The 16,927-nt window shown below is 36.9% G+C and overlaps 1 protein-coding gene across 6 annotated transcripts in view; it reads left to right on the top strand.

The window, feature by feature from the left end:
* LOC105224376 (low-density lipoprotein receptor-related protein 2) overlaps nucleotides 1–16,927 on the top strand; it is a 442,984-nt gene that overhangs the window by 246,387 nt on the left and 179,670 nt on the right. The window lies entirely within an intron of this gene.

Here is a 16,927-nt window from a genome sequence, read left to right on the forward strand (position 1 = left end):
GAGAACTTGTGTGCTCGAATCTAGCTAGGCTATAACTATTATATTAAAAAAAAAAAAATTCGCGGAATTTTCATATTATTGTAAAGGTGTCTGCCAAAAATCCAATTTTCAGTTTTTTTCTTTGTCCAAGTTAAGGTTTTAACTAAAACATGTATTTTTCATTTTATTTTTAATTTCAGAATTTTTTGTTAATAGTGTTTGTTTGTAACAATAAAAAATTAGAAAAAAAATGTTATAAAAGGCTTTTTTTAATTGAGGAAAAAAAACGACTCATGGCGATCTTTCTGCACATCGTTAGAAAGTTGCAGAGAAGCCGCTAGGCTGAGTAAAATGCTATCCAAAGATCATAGTAATACTGCCTACATTAGGGCAGAGGGAAGTGATTGGACCTCCTCGGCAAAAGAGTCTCTGGAGGTACTAATTACAACGCACTTCCCCGTGAGTCAGCAAACACCTTCAAAGAGGGTTCAACCACAACCACCGCTGAACCCAGCTGACTATCGAAGCCAAATAGTAGACAAAAGAAAAATCAAATATGCCATATATAGCTTTGCACCATTTAAAGCGGCAGGTCCTGACGGGATTATGCCCATAATGCTGCAAAAACTGGTAGAACCAATAGTTCTATGGCTTGAAAATATATACTAAGCTAACATTCAACTATCTTAGATCCCAATAAGTTGGAAAAGGAGTAAAGTTGTGTTCCTTCCAAAACCAGGCAGAAGAACACACGAGAATGCCAAGGATTTTAGACCTATAAGCCCTACCTCCTTTATGCTGAAGGTACTAGAAAGGCTAATAGATCCACACGTAAGAACAATAATGGCGGAGAAGTTATCGAAGTCCCAACATGCGTACATAAAGGGCCGATTAACCGAAACCGCCCTTCACGAGGTGATAAGTGTGATTGAAAAATCGCTACACCACATACAATTCACCATAGCTGCATTTCTAGGCATAGAGGGCGCCTTCAACAACAGAGAAGTAAATGCGATAATTAATTCTCTGGCACATGGTGGCATAAATGACACTGACATCCACGCCTTCCTTTGAGTATTCATTCTATTATTAGGAGCTAACAGAAAAGTTTCTATAATTTTAAAGTTATCTCCACTCTCGCTGACGGTAATCAAACCCTGTTTTTAGCAATCTAACGGTAATAATTGCGTATACACAAGTGTTACAAGCTGAATGCAATGACAGTAAGAGCATAAAAGTGTTTAAAAAAATATTTTTCATAATTTTGATTAGTCTGCTTGTATGGAAGCTACATGCTTCGATCTGAGCACTTTCTTCGGAGATTATAGCGCAATCTCAGCCGAAACTGTGGGAAAAATTTCGTGAAAATATCTTATGATATAAAAAAGTTTTTCAAACGTGAACTTGAGTTTGTCTATTCGGTTTGCATGACAGCTATATACCATAGTCGTCCACTGTTGGCGATTGTGGCAAATGAACAGTTTCTTGAAGATAAAAGAATGTCTACAAAATTTCAGTTTGTAATCTCATAAACTTCACGTATATACAGGCAGGTGGACATATCGACTCAGTTCGTCGCGCTGTCAATATATTTATGAGTATATGCATATATACGCCATTGGGTGCTTCAAACTGAAGAGATATCTGATGTGTATCACAACTTAAAAATTTACTTTTTTAAACTAATTTGTTTGAAATAATTTTAGAACTATTGAAATATGTAAATTTAATATAATTTGGGACCTGAGTGAACTTTGCCTTTTATAGTGTTGAATTAATATACAAATAAGATACAGTACTTATATTATACATTTACTTTAATAAGTATTTCTAGATTATACATTAGAAACTTCAATTATGATATGCATAATATTTCATTGTGTTTTCCCTTCTCTTTCCAGGTATGTTTTTCATTTACACCACTTAAAGTTTTATCTGAACTCTGATTTTTTGAAGGTAAGTCACCAAATTTTGAATAATATGAAACAATCCATTGAATGCCAAGAAATTTTTGTAGCAAATTTTGTTTCAAAAAAAAAAAAGAAAATTATCTAACCTTTGCTTGTTTGCCCCACTTTTTGGTAAAATTCCATGTCTCGGGATCCGACCAACCACTTTCGACAGAATTTAGTACGAGGCATTCTTCTTTTATTATTATATCACAGTACAGAATGGACAAAATCGGACTACAACCACGTCCATATATGTAGCATAATTTTAATTTCACCTTGATTCTTTCACTTTACAGTACACAAATCAACAAGCAATCAATGAAACTGGTTAAAACTTTATGTCCAAAAGTTGTTCAAACCCTCAGATATCGAATATTTGTACCCCGGTACCTATAGTTGACTTTTGATCGAAAATTTCGGTCAATGTGTGAGAATTGAAATTCAGATAAAATCCTTGTATAGCCACAATGGGTTAAATCGCGCCAAATCTTCCCTAGCCCCATAGACCTAATATAAAGATTTTCGAACTTTCTGGAGACTTTGTACCGCACATATCGGCCAATATTTAAGTTATCGCAATAAAACTAGATAAATGTGACCGAAAACTTGACCTTGACGGCACCGAAAACTAACAAAACAATTTCCAAGTTCTCTTCCAGAGTTATAAAGCCTAGCAAGGGAAAAAAAGGTTTTTTGTATGATGTAACTATGTTTAGGAAGCCAAATTCATGTTTTCTGATAAACTTTTCACCACAGAAAGTTTAAAAAATCCAAATCATTATCAAAAATCAGATTTTTGCGTAATATCTTTCAGGTGGCAAATATATCGTGGAAAATCTTGCGAAAATTTCAAGATTATCAGTCCAGCCGTTTCGGAGAAATGTACCTCACCAACGCTGAAAACAGCTTTTCAAGAAAAGTGCATTTAAAAACAAGTAAGGAAGGGCTAACTCGGGTGTCACCGAACATTTTATACTCTCGCATGATAAAGTGATAATCGAGATTTCATTATCCGTCATTTACATATTTTTTTATTTTGCTGTAAAAATAATTAGAATTAAATTCTGAGAGATTTACCGATATTTTCGGTGAAAAATTAGGTTAGGTTAGGTTAGGCACTGAATTCTTCGTGTTCGATATCAGAGACCTTGAAAAGTTATAGTCCGATCGCGACAATTTTTCCACAAGGGATACCTCAGCTCAAATACCGTATTTGTGTAAAATTTTATTCCTCTATCATCATTGGTTCCTAATGAATATATTATACAGAGAAGGCATCAGATGGAATTCGAAATAGCGTTATATTGAAAGAAGGCGTGGTTGTGAACCGATTTCACCCATATTTCGTACATGTCATCAGGGTGTTAAGGAAATATTATATACCGAATTTCAATGAAATCGGTAGAGTAGTTCCTGAGATATGGTTTTTGGTCCATAAGTGGGCGACGCCACGCCCATTTTCAATTTTTAAAAAAAGTCTGGGTGCAGCTTCCTTCTGCCATTTTTTCCGTAGAATTTAGTGTTTCTGACGTTTTCTGTTAGTCGGTTACCGCACTTTTAGTGATTTTCAGCATAACCTTTGTATGGGAGGTGGGCGTGGTTATTATCCGATTTCTTCCATTTTTGAACTGTATATGGAAATGCCTGAAGGAAACGACTCTATAGAGTTTGGTTGACATAGCTATAGTAGTTTCCGAGATATGTACAAAAAACTTAGTAGGGAGCGGGGCCACGCCCACTTTTCCAAAAAAATTACGTCCAAATATGCCCCTCCCTATTGTGATCCTTTGTGCCAATTTTAATATCTTTATTTATGGTTTAGTTATGACACTTTATAGGTTTTCGGTTTCCGCCATTTTGTTGGCGTGGCAGTGGGCTGATTTTGCCCATCTTCGAACTTAACCTTCTTATGGAGCCAAGAAATACGTGTACCAAGTTTCATCATGATATCTCAATTTTTACTCAAGTTACAGCTTGCACGGACGGACGGACGGACGGACAGACGGACGGACGGACAGACAGACATCCGGATTTCACCTCTACTCGTCACCCTGATCACTTTGGTATATATAACCCTATATCTGACTCTTTTAGTTTTAGGACTTACAAACAACCGTTATGTGAACAAAACTATAATACTCTCTTTAGCAACTTTGTTGCGAGAGTATAATTACTAAAATACTTACAAAAACGCTGATATCACTTACTTATGTAACTGTTTTTCGGAGAACATTCCCAGATATCCTAAATGTACATATACAGTTGAACTCTTAACTCGAATCGCCACAATCCACAAAAAAACTCAAAAAAGAGACTTCGAGTTATGGAAGGAAATTTGTATAAAATTTGACTTCCATTGCCCCTCTTGAATGGAGATCGAGTTATGAATAATATAGTTATAGAAGCTTTAATAATGGAAGTTTAAACTTGATTTTTTTAAATTCAAAATTGGATATAACTATCACCTTAATAATGTATAACGGTTTCCAAAGCAATATTTTCCAAAAAAATGAATGTAAAAATCATAATATTCAGCAACAACTACTTGTACTGCTTATCAACTTCAAACAGCTCTCATCTGTTTCTCAACTAGCCACTGCACATTCAAACAACTGCAGTTAGAAGAAAAGGAAACAAATTCAAATTGATAAAGAAAATGCGAAAAAGTAGCAAAATTGTAAACGCTCAAACTGGCTATCAATTCTATTCATGCCTTTATTTATAAATATTTCAGTTCATTCAACGCAGGCGAGCTTGCAAAGTAATGCTCCCAACGCAACATGCCGACATGCCACCCTTATAGCTAGTTACTCGTTGCGTCGCCCGCGCAGGCCGCAGCTTCGCCGTTAGATGAATGGGAATCACATGCAGCAAAGTTTTGTGGGCTTACAACTTGGCTGTTGTCTACAGCATTGCTCCTACGATGCTTCAGAGAAAATTCGCTACAAACTACTGCATGCAGTTTCCCATCACACACTCATACTTACATATGTCTATGTATAGCCGTGTAGCCTTATGCGAAACAAGACCATTTCCGCCTACAACAATTTGCTTTTAAATACTTGTTCTACTAGAGACTAGTCAAATGCTTACATAACACACCCGCACACATATACACAATTACAACTGCTCACCCACATAGTTTTATTTTATTGTCATGAGTGTGCGTGTGCGGGTGTGTGTGGCTTCCTTTACAAAGCCACTTTTGCTGACTTACATGACAAAAGTTTTGTGCTCTTTGTTCGCCAGAGAAAAGGGGAATTAAATAAAATCGAAATGAAAAAATAAAATAAAATAAAAGTAGAATAGCAATAGAAATATAAAATTTAAATATTTCAAAGCTTTTTGCGCGCTGCCAAAGCATAGTTTGCATAGTAAATAGTTAAATTGCTTGCGGCCAACGCTTTGTTGTTGTTGTGCTGCTAAAATATATTTCATGTCGCATTTTAATTTCTTTTCTATACTCTCTCATATTGGCAGCATTTTTATTTGCATATCACTGCTTCTCTTTGTTTACACACGCACACACACGTACATACATATATATTCATAGTCGAGTGCATTTATTGTTTGCCTTTTTGACTTTCAACATCTTCAAATCGTTTGTTCGCAAACTTTTCGGATTTATTGACTTGTTAAATTGCTTTTGTTACATGCAGATTATTAGCAATATTGGCTTATGTGCAAACTAAACCTTATATCCGCTCTTCTTCTTCTTGTTTTGGTTCGTCTTCTTGTTCTTGGTATGCATTTCATCATGTCAATTAGTATAGGATTACGAGTAGTAGAATTTAATTTAAAATCATTGTTCAACTTTATTTGCTTATCTGCAAGTGAGCAAATATTTGGCTTTTGTTTAACAACGGTATTTGGGTTGTGGTGAAATATCTGAAGTATGTTGGAAGGATTAAGTGACATGTCTTTTTTTTGGAAGAACTAAGGATAGTAGCATAATGGAGAGTAAAATAGGGAAGTAATGAATGAAAAAAATCGCTATTGGGAACCGTTATATAATGAGCGTGACTATCTTATTCTATGGATCTCTCTTAAACAGCTACTTGTCGTTTGTATTAAATATTTAGACAGAAAATATTTGAGGTTTTGCACTGCGACCTATGGTCTGTGATGCTCTCACCTATATCACATATGTTCAAAAAGATCCGGCAATCTGAACGATTCCAGGAGTTTGCTGGGCGCGATGGAGGTAATGTGATCCCTGTTAATGTAGATGGATCCAAGGCTCATAAGTCTTATTTAAAAATTTCTGGGTTATCTATAACCGGGAGTTCTGGAGTTTCCGATTCCATACCGCAAAACCGGCAATTTGCGCTAAAGAGCCTGTAGTGCCCAGTATAAAGCGTTACAAGAAGAATCAATTTGTCTCAGTGAAGGTTGATCATATCTCTAAACATTGCTAAGTTTTAACCACCCAATAATAACTTAACGTGTTGCATTCTTGTTGCCTGCTGCAAGAGCCGTTCGCTTCCCATTTTATTTTCTGTGGCGTGAGACCCTACTGCTATACATGGTTCTGGCCGAATTATCCTGGAAGTCGCCGCAGAGCGGTTAAATTTGTTAGTCAGCTCATTGCCAGCTACATCTTTATGCCCCGGCAACCAGATCAGGTGCAAACTGATAAGCGGTTGAAACACTGAGTAGTGCTGCCCCTCAGTAGGAGGTCAAGAGTCGATTCTGCTCCACCTTACTGCTGAGAGTAACTTTAAACTTCTTTGTGAAGTGTATCGCAACCCCATCTCTTGGAAGAAGGGTCAGTAGTGTTTCTTCCCTTTAGGCCTTCATTTGTTGAGACGATAATATCGTCCCTTTGCCAAACTCCTTTTCTGCCTGTTTAAATCACTAGATGCAGCGGTGTGAGCTCAAGCACGATTCAAGTGCTGCGGTTGGGCAAGTGCGTATTGCCCCCGAAGCGCAGACGTAAGTGAGCTTTACAGCTTTGATAGTTGATCTGATGATAGCTGGCTTGGAACCCCAGGATCTACCGTCTAGGCGTCTGCATATCATCAGGACATTGATGGCTCTGACCAGTGTTAATTCCTCATGCTTATTTCACCGTATGGTTGAATATAATGTGAGTCCTAAGAATTTGAACTCTTTAGACATCTCGTACTACTTTCCAACAAGTAGTAAGGGCCTCAAGGTCGGAAGAGATATTTGCTTTGTGAAAGAAACGAAGGTTGTTTTTGACGGAATAATATTTTCACCAACCATATTACACCATCCTTTTGCTACCCTTAGACCCCTTTGGACTATGTCGAAGAAAGTATTCTCAAATTTACCTAGTGCCACTATGACAATGCTGTCGGCGTACTCCTTGCACCGAATTCCATTGTTTGTGAGCAACTCAAGAGGCTCATTCAGTACTTTTTTTCTTCTTTATTAACGTAGACATCGTTTCTTCTTTTCGCAAGGTGGCACCAATTGGATATTTCAATCGAAGACAAATCCTTCTCCACTTGATCCTTCCAACGGAGTGGAGGTCTTCCTCTGAGCTGGAGTATTTTCGTTCATTCGGACAGCATGACCTAGCTAGCGTAGCCGCTGTTTTTTAATTCGCTGAACTATGTCAATGTCGTCGTATATCTCATACAGCTCATCGTTCCATCGAATGCGATATTCGTCGTGGCCAACGTTCAAAGGACCATAAATCATTCGCGGAACCTTTCTCTAGAAAACTCACATCCAGTATTTCATAATAAGGGGAACAGAACTCTACCCCGAGGGCAGCCCCTCGTAGTACCAAGACGAATCTTTCCCTTCCCCACCATGGTTTCAACTATATTATTATGTTCAAACGTCCAACGACTGAATGCAAAAAGACATCGGAAAGCCAAAAAGCTATGTATAGTAGAATATAAATATTTAAAGTTTGTGACCTCAGAAAGAAACCTGCGCTTAGCTTCGAGAGCTCTTTTAAACAGTAGTTTTTATATCTCGATTTAAAATAGCTTCCTTGTGGTTGACATGATATGGCCCCTTTCGAGCACATTGACTATTGCGCCGAGATGTAGGCAACGATTTGTTTTTCCTTAACTGAATGTTTCTATTAAATTTAAGCGATATTATTCCTTACAAATGTTAACAATTTACATATTTCTGAATTATTATTACAATTCAAACAGTTTCAGTCATTTGATCAGTAGTTTTTGAAAAATTATTTTAGCAACAGAAATATCATTTTTATAAACAAAAAACTCAATTTAAGTATAAAGAGTCACGAATGGTTGAATTTATAAATTTCATTTCTGTTTAAATAATCGTTTCAATAGCTAAGCGCTAGATAGACCTGCTATAAACACCATGCTGTATAAAGAGTCACCACACTCTTGCCACCCTTCCAAGCCATTAAACCCTTAGCAAGAAATGAAATTGTGTCATGTGTACCACAGACGACCGTCATTAACAGGCGTCATTGTGTCACTTGAGCGGGTGCTTTCCTCTACATTAAATATATACATATCCATCGACTTCTTGGGCAAAACGACGGTCAACCCAACACAGACCTCTAATGCCAAGCAATCTGCGAGCATGAGTATGCCATTTATTATTTGCCTATGTGCTCATGAGCATATGCATAACAAATACTATACAATTCAATTGCCGCTTTCAATGCCGTTTTGCCGCCAACACACTAACAAATTTGAATGTCTTCATTGCCTTTTACGCTTAAATGTCGCTCATACGCCATGCCGACCGCAAAAAAGACAAGCGACAGCGTATGTTTTGTATGGCTATATATTGCCATCTTGCCTTTCGTTCCTTTATTTTCTTATGCCTTATCACTTGTGCACATTTATTGATGTCTTTAGTGCCTATCAAGAAAAGTTTCTCACAAAGAAGGCAACCCTAAAAACAGATGTTGCAAATAATTAATATGACCACAAGCAAGAGAGCTGTCAGCGTTGTCTTGGCAAGTGACTGAAATAATTTCCCAACACTGTCGACATTTAGCCGCAAATTTAAGAACAACACTAACAACAAAAGCATAAAATAAGAAGAAAAATATGAAACAACAACAAAAACATAAAACAACAACAGCAATAAATTAAAACATTATGGCATAAGGCATGAAAGCGGCGAAAGAGCAGGGGTTGCAATGAAAGTATTCCACTTTGCCGCTAAGAAAGGCAAATATTTTGGGCTAGGCGGGCGCAAAGGCCACCGCACTGTGCAGCACAGCAATCATAATTTACAGCAGAGCAACATTTGGTTGCGCCGCCTGATGATTTGTGTGGTGTGTTGCGGCTATGTGGTCTTTTGCTTGTGGCAAACAGTTGCGCTTATTGCTGGGCTTACATGCACATACACACACACAAATGTATATGGACAAGCAGAAATGGCATACTTGTTGTTGGCCATTGTTTGTGATTGCTTGCGATTGTTGCTCGTTTGTTTATTTGTTTGCCTGCATAATGATGTGAGCAATAACAACAACATTATTAGCAACATAAACAACAACCGAGGCTGTGCATATTTTATTGCTGGCGCAGCATAACCCACACACACCACCCGCCTTTATATAGTGGCACAGTGATGTCGCTTGGTATAAATAAAGCGCTACAACAACACCAACAACAACTTGGTCGCTCTGCCTCCGCCTGCACTGCACTAATGCATCTATTTAACTCCTCTGCACACACACTGACCTTTGCCGTTGTCGTTGCCAGTGCTGCTGTTGGCTGTTGCAACATTGGTGCATGCAACAAAGGGTGCGCTGGCAAATTGTAACAGCACGATCAACATTAACAACACCAGCCGACACAGCAACAACAAAAACAGCACAACAAAGTGTGAGCAACAACTATAACGACAACAACAACAATGCAATGCGAGCATAACAATGGCAGCAGTAACAGCATAAATGCCATGCAATGCTCTCTGCTCCTGCTTCTTATTCTTTCTCCATTTTTTTTTGTTTTCGCAGCAATGTGTAAACACGCCACAACAGTAACGGCAAGCGGCAGCCAACAAGTCAGTCAGTCTCTTCTGTGTATGTGTGTAGGCTCACTTATGGCCCGTCGGCTCGAGCAGCATTTAATGCCAGCAACTATCTGCATATTTGCTTGGCAACTGCACCGCAACCGAAAAAGATAATTGCCAGGGAAGATTGTGTAATTTTTTAAGTGAAATGCACACATACACACACATATATACATACAAACACTGTCTATAGCATGTGGCACATAGTTTTCGGCTAGCCGCAGTTATGCTGCATATATGGTTGCTGCCAGCAAAAGCAAAAGACACCAACGAGACATGCTAAAAAAGCCGGCAGACTACGCAGACAGCCTCTTCATGGTGGCTCTCATGACTTTTGCTGCCATTTTTGGTCTTTAGACGCTGCTGCAGACACCACAGAGTGCCTTGGTTTTTGGTTGAAGTGAACATTTTTCACAGAGGTCAGTTGTAAGGTACTCGGACTTCAGATATTTTTTATTTTTCTTGATATTTGCAAGGCTCATTAAATGTCAGTTCAATTCAATCAAGATTTTTAAATAAACAAATATAATTTTTAATAAAAATTTTCACTTTTGAGCATAAATAATTTCACAAGCTCATATAATTTTTTAATTCCTGTACATGGCATGTAAATTTTCCACGAAATGTGTAATACCCAGCAGGAAACATTGGATACCCTATATAACTAGCAGTAAATGATCAGCGTGACTCGATATAGTCATGCATGTCTGTCTTTCTGTCTATATTCTCACTTGACTTTCCTACTTAAGGAACTGCTCATTTGTCGAAATCACCAATATCTGATCACTATGTGTTATAGCTCCCATACAAACTGATCACTCAAAATCAAGTCCTTGTATGGAAAACTTTTTTATTTGACAAGATATCTTTATGATATTTGAGTCAGATTATTTACTAAAGTAATGGTATAATCTTTGAAGAAATTTTTCAAATCGAACCACTATATAATATAGCTACCATACAAGCTGATCGACCAAATTTAAGTTCTTGTATGAAAAAGTTTTTCATTTGACAAGATATCTTCACGATATTTTACTCAGATTATTGGCTAAACTAATTATATAAACTTTGAAGAAATGTTTTGGATCGGACCACTATATCATATAGCTATCATACAAACCGACCGATGAAGATCTAGTCATTGTATGGAAAATTTTTTTATTTGACAAAATATCTTCATGAAATGTGGCAAACATTATTTTTTTAGGCAGTACTAAAATCTACGAATATATTGTTCAAATCGGATTACTATAGCATATAGCTTCCATACAAACCCATCGATCAAAATCAAGTCCTTGTATAGAAAACTTTTTCATTTGACAAGAAATCTTCTCAAAATTTGGCACACATTATTTTTTAAGACAACACTAAAATCTACGAACATAGTGCTCAAATCGGATTACTATAGCATATAGCTGTCATACAAACTTAACGATCAAAATCATGTTCTTGTATCGAAAAAAAATTTTTTGGCAAGATATTTCTATGAAATTTGACACCGATTATGGTTCAAAGCGTTTAAAAACATCTGCAAATATATTTTTGAGTTCTGACTGCAATAGTATATAGCTATCATACAAATTGTCCTGGTTAATACTTCTATACAAAAAAATTTTTTTGAGTCTCAATTTTCATTTACCTTCTCGCAAATCGACCATGTCCTGCTTAGTATGTTACATACATTGCTTGTTTTTGCCTATCAGTCAACACTATGACACCAACAAATTTTATTCTCCACACTACTACGCCGAAGAATTCATTTCATGCATCTCTGAAATCTTAAAAAAGAAATATCTTAATTTGATTTTTGTTTACAAAGCGAAAGCCTACCGCAATGACGTCTTCATCCGAGCCAGCAATCACAAACTAGCATCCACCTGTCCACTACTAAGTACGACTATATGTATGTATATCTTTGTCTGCTTTCATGTATGTACATATATATGTATGTCTGTGTGTATGTTTGTACGTATCTATGTATCTCCGTATCTAAAGATGTCGCATTCATTTACTCTATCCTGGTCACACAAAAATGATTAGTTCTGCTTTTGAAATTTGCATTTTGCCTGCAACCGCACACACCACACACCCTCTACGTTGCTTCATATTCGAATCACTTGAGCAAAACGAATTTGTCCGTCTGCAGTTGCTTGATTTACTTCCAGCTCCGCTTCAACTCTTTTGATAGATTTAGCTCAACTGGACTGTTACTGCTTGGCACTGCGAGCTCATTTTTTCTCTTTATTGCTCGCTGCCACAAACTGCTAACTACCAACTACCGTTAGGTACTTCTATGTCTCTTCTGCTTTGCTGTTTGTCATCGCTGGATTATGTGCCCCGCCCCCTAAATCTTATTGTACACATTTCCGCTTTCCGTCCTATTTCTTGCCAGCGCGCTTCCTCTCGTTTTCATTTGCGTTGTTTCGTCGCTGCATCGTTGTTGTTGTTTTTTCTGTTTTTGTTTTAGCTGGTTTGTGTTTTTTGCCTTTTGGTTTCGTTTGGCTGACGACGTGGAAAAATGTCGGTAATTATTTTGGCGTAGATAATTGCGAGTTGCATGCAAATTATATGCTGCTACTGCTGCCTCTCCACTTTTGTTGTTGCTTTTGCTTTGTGTTTCTGTGTTTCCCTTTGCTGGCTGTTGGCAGCTCTCATTCGTCAGTCTCATCTGCTTAATCTGCAGACATATTCATTATTTTCGTAATATCATTATTATATATATGTTTGCCATGGCTGCCATGGAAACAACAACAGCAACCATTTCATGGCAGACAATGAAGTAATCGCAAGTATTGCGAGATAATTGCCGACTTAGTAATCATTTGAATCAAAAAGCGATTTGCGTAAAGCTGCACTTATGTCTCGTTAAATATTGGTGTGTATATGTATGTGTGTGTTTGTGTGAAATTAATTGTCATAATATGTCCAGCTCGGTTCATGGAACTCCTCTCTTGAGACCAAGAGCTTTGTTGAAGAAGTAACAGTAAATCAAAGTTAATTGACATTTGATTAATTTGTCACTTATTTCGTATATTTATTTATACTTTCATGTGTTTGTATTTAATTTTGCTATCTTGCAAATGCGACTTTGTTTTGCAGAGGGATATATATTGCTTTTGTTTAGCTCTCAGAGCTTTCTGAGCAACTTTTGTGCCATATTATAAAAATAAATTTGCCAGCTTACTGTCTTAAAATCCTTATCCTCATCATCAAGAAATTAATTTCGCTTAAAAGTTCAGCAATCACGCGATATATAGTTTGAGAGCGCATAATTTTAAAAGTTTATAAAAAAAAAATCGTATGTCTCATGTCTCATTGGCAATTATAGTGCTATAAATGAATGCGGGATTAGAATTCCCACGATCAAGCAAGACCTTAAAGTACCCTTTTCTGAAATAATTCAGTTTTCATGAAATTTGGATGGAAATACAAAATTTTGGACAAATTCTTGTCAACGCACTAATGAGGTCTACCGAGTGAAGCAACTGCTGTAATTGCGCTCATATTTGGCCCAGTTCTCACTAAATACAGAATATTACCTTGTTATCATACATTTTCGCCTTTATCGTTGATTTGGTTGGTTAAGCAGCGTGAGGTTCTCTTATTAGATCCATTTTTCATTATCAGTCACAATCTTATGCAAAAGTTACTTTTGTTTGTGGCCTTCATGCAGCGTTTCTGCATGCACAATCGTCTTTCAACGGCTCTTGGCCTTAATTCATATGGCATTTTCTTGATTTTAATGTATTCGAAAGCTTTTGAACATTTTGATTCCGAGGATTATGTGAGCTCTTCTTGTGCTTGACAACAATCTTGATCGAGTAATACTTAAAAGTTCTCGTCTTCAAATGTTTTTGGGCGTGTTGTACGTTCTTTGGCCTCCAAATTCAAACCAACACTTTTAAATTGTACAATCGCTCAGCTCCTTCACTTAGGTAGAGCATGATCACTATGAACTTCCACAGCATGATAACCATAAATCATCGTAGAATGACTTTCGACGGAGGTTTTCTACATACATATTAAAATAATAAAAAAGAACTCCACTCAAAAAACACTTTTGCAGATACAAAGCTTGACATATTTGAGAGAAGATAACATGCTTGTTTACACTTTAAATGAATTAGTAATTATACTAAAAAGACACACAGGGCCAGTAACTTTCTAAGTCATGTTCACAAATTAAAACAACAAAATAAATAACTATAAACTATGAGCAAAAAATGGTAAGATTTGGTCCATAACTTTAAAATTCTTAACTTATTCTTCAAAATCTATGTCGTCTCCCTCAAAGTAATTCCTCTTGGCCCGAATAAACAGTTGTTGAGGTCAATTACTAGAGAAGCCTTTAAAATACAAGAGTTGTCGGTGCATAATTTAGGCCTCTTTTTACGAATAGCTTCACGAAAATTACGCATAAGGCTCAAAAAGTATTCCTTATAGACAGATTGGTCGGTCAGAAGGAATTCGGAGTACACAACGTCTCGACAATCGAAGAAGACTGAAAACATAACTTTAGTTTTTGAGTTGCTTTCACGTGGTTTTTTGGCTTCGCCTCACCTTTTCCTGTGCCCTTGATATTAGGCCGTTAGGGCCGACAAATAATTATCTTCGAAGGCCTTTTCCAAAAAAAATATATATTTCGTTGAATGAATTTTCGAGCGAAATTTAAATTAAAAAGTCTTACTATTTTTTGCCCACTGTAGTACACCGTCTCACGAAAAGCAACTATGAGGCAGACAACTGAAAGCCGATAAAAATATAGTCATGATTTCAAAGTAGACATTCCATTGAAACTTCATTTTCCATATTCCAATGTAATTACTTAAAAAAATTCCAACTACACCTATTAATTATCTAAAAGCTAAATAACTGAACATATTATCGCATATCTCTTGGCGTGGCTATAATATCCACGCAAACAGATGTATTTATTTACAAAAGAAAAATCCATCACTTCTCTGCCGACAAGCTGCTGCCCGCAACAAATATGCTGACTATGAGCGGCAGCTGCACAACAAACATGAAAAAAAAATTGCAAAAATTGTGGCGTGAAATTTTGCGGTGAAATTGTGTGGCCACAAGCTAGCAAAATGTTTAGCTGCCACAAAAATGAGCTGCAGCGGTTGCACAGTTAAATTAACTAATGCCGCTTTTTTGCGCTCACAACGCTGCACTTAATTGTGCGAATATGCGAAAATTTGATATTTCCGAAAAATTTCAAAGCGAATAATAACAACAACAACAACAGAAATAAATAAAATAAAACAATTTCCGAAGTATTTCAGAAAAGCACAATATTTATATTGCGTGCATAAACAAAAATTCACTAATATGTTGCAAATATTATATTGAAACAAGTAAGGAAGGGCTAAGTTCGGGTGTCACCGAACATTTTATACTCTCGCATGATAAAGTGATAATCGAGATTTCATTATCCGTCACTTACATATGTTTTAATTTTGCTGTAAAATTAATTAAAATTAAATTCTGAGAGATTTACCGATATTTTCGGTGGAAAATTAGGTTAGGTTAGGTTAGGCACTGAGTTCTTCGTGTTCGATATCAGGGACCTTGAAAAGTTATATACCGATCACGACAATTTTTCCACAAGGGATACCTCAGCTCAAATACCGTATTTGTGTAAAGTTTTATTCCGCTATCATCATTGGTTCCTAATGTATATATTACACAGAGAAGACATCAGATGGAATTCAAAATAGCGTTATATGGGAAGAAGGCGTGGTTGTGAACCGATTTCACCCATATTTCGTACATGTCATCAGGGTGTTAAGAAAATATTATATACCGAATTTCATTGAAATCGGTCGAGCGGTTCCTGAGATATGCTTTTTGGTCCATAAGTGGGCGACGCCACGCCCATTTTCAATTTTTAAAAAAAGTCTGGGTGCAGCTTCCTTCTGCCATTTTTTCCGTAAAATTTTGTGTTTCTGACGTTTTTTGTTAGTCGGTTAACGCACTTTTAGTGATTTTCAACATAACCTTTGTATGGGAGGTGGGCGTGGTTATTATCCGATTTCTTCTATTTTCAAACTGTATATGGAAATGCCTGAAGAAAACGACCCTATAGAGTTTGGTTGACATAGCTGTAGTAGTTTCCGAGATATGTACAAAAAACTTTTTAGGGGGCGGGGCCACGCCCACTTTTCCAAAAAAACTACGTCCAAATATGCCCCTCCCTAATGCGATCCTATGTGCCAAATTTCACTTTAATATCGTTATCTATGGCTTAGTTATGACACTTTATAGGTTTTCGGTTTCCGCCATTTTGTGGGCGTGGCAGTGGGCCGATTTTGTCCATCTTCGAACTTAACCTTCTTATGGAGCCAAGGAATACGTGTACCAATCATGATATCTCAATTTTTACTCAAGTTACAGCTTGCACGGACGGACGGACGGACGGACAGACAGACATCCGGATTTCAACTCTACTCGTCACCCTGATCACTTTGGTATATATAACCCTATATCTGACTCTTTTAGTTTTAGGACTTACAAACAACCGTTATGTGAACAAAACTATAATACTCTCTTTAGCAACTTTGTTGCGAGAGTATAAAAATGACAACAATAATAGCAATGGCAAATGCAAATTCGAACTAGCAATTACAATTGCCAATCAATTATGGAGTAAATGAAGAGTTGAAAGCTCACTGCTGTGAAAATGTGCAAATATGCACAAATTAAAATGAGTTTCGACACGTGAGATATATAATAACTGTATTTTTAAGGTTTTGATTTGTGGCGCTGTGTGCGCTTGAGCTCCCCTCTCACTATGTTTTGGCGTAAACGCTTGTCTAAACTGTCAATTGCTCTTGTGATAGCAATTTTGTATGTTTGTGTTGTTGTATGTTTTTATACCCTGAATAGGGTATATTAAATCTGTCACTAGGTTTGTAAACGACCGAAGAAACGACAGAGACCGTATAATATGTTTATATTATATAAACGATCAGTGCGACAAGCTGAGTCAATTG

This window comes from Bactrocera dorsalis, chromosome 4 (assembly GCF_023373825.1).
Source record: "Bactrocera dorsalis isolate Fly_Bdor chromosome 4, ASM2337382v1, whole genome shotgun sequence".
Taxonomy (NCBI): Eukaryota; Metazoa; Arthropoda; class Insecta; order Diptera; family Tephritidae; genus Bactrocera; species Bactrocera dorsalis.